Here is a 1,338-nt window from a genome sequence, read left to right as displayed (position 1 = left end):
CCATCGTATTTAGCTGCTAGCCCTTTCCCTCGGTCGGATCGCTGGCAGTGTTGCCAAGTCCGCTTATTACAAGCGACTTTGGGCTTGTTTTTTTGTAAGTCGCTTACAGATATTGGTATTCGCGGGTTGCGGTTTTTTTGGGCTTGTCACTAAAGTGTATTGCTTATTTGGGCTTGTTCCCAGCTTGTTCTTGCCGGTTCGCTCTCGATCCCGCCCCTTTCCACATAAACACCATTGACAGCAGCGTTATTTCCCCGCCATTCCTGCTTCTAATTGGCTCTGACCCATGGAAACGAGTACCACCAATCAGAGGCAGAGCGGGCAGTCTGTTTTCTGGTTAGGAAACCGCGCAGTAGCGACTGATGGTGAGTGGACTGTGAGAGTTTTTGGAGGAATATATCCCGGATAAAGTGGGTGAAATACGGAAGAATAACAAAACTGGGAGAAGAGAAAGGAGAAAAGAATGGATTAACCCGTCGTGGGGAACAAGAACAACTCAAAATCACTGGGGAAAAGTGTCTATATTTCAATCCCATCAGTTTTCTAATGTTACATAATGTTAAAGGTGTTTAACTCCCTCCTGTGGTCTAGTCCTGAAGCTCAGGGGGAGAAAATAAATAAACTCTAGCCTACCGTGGGACAGTTACCAATCTGTCCACATGGATTGTAAAACCGTGCACACAGTTTGATTTATTTTTCTCTTCAGATCTTAGGGGGCTCCTTAGAAAAGTCGCTTATTTTGGGCTTGTTTTCACAGGCCTGTTGCGTATTTGTCTCGCAAGTCTGGCAACAACTGATGCTGGTATCTAGCTTGGTGTTGTGTCTCAGTAATGTCCAGTGTGTCAGTCTCTGTTTTGTTGAACGCTATAAAGCCGTTGGGCTTTATTTTTGTAAGTGAATATATTCGTGTTTTGTGTATGTGACAACAACGTTACACCCAGCCCTTTGCCTAGTAGACTTGATAGTATGCTGATAACAGGTAACCATAGCTCCCTCTCTGTCCTCTGCCTGCCGTGAGCGTTTCAGCGCCCGGTCTGCGGCAGGTAGCATCGGGGGTGTTCCTTGCCGGTGGTCTATCGGTCTGCCCTGCACTAGAGCCTGCAGGCCTTAGGTTTCAGTCAGTTGGACTTAACCTCACCAGTGACGCTGTTGTATCAGAAGCACAGCTTTCCAAATAGTCTGTCACTAAAAAATGCTACAGACTCAAAATCCAGGGGCTGTTGGAGGGCTAGCCCGTTTTAAGGCAGCTAGCTGCTAGCCATGAGTTGAGGACTGTTTTTCCCTTGTCAAAGGTAGCCTGTGGAAACGTGTCGTAACCCCAGCTGCCTTAGCCCTATA

This window comes from Etheostoma spectabile, chromosome 9 (genome assembly GCF_008692095.1).
Source record: "Etheostoma spectabile isolate EspeVRDwgs_2016 chromosome 9, UIUC_Espe_1.0, whole genome shotgun sequence".
Taxonomy (NCBI): Eukaryota; Metazoa; Chordata; class Actinopteri; order Perciformes; family Percidae; genus Etheostoma; species Etheostoma spectabile.
This window is presented reverse-complemented; position numbering follows the sequence as displayed.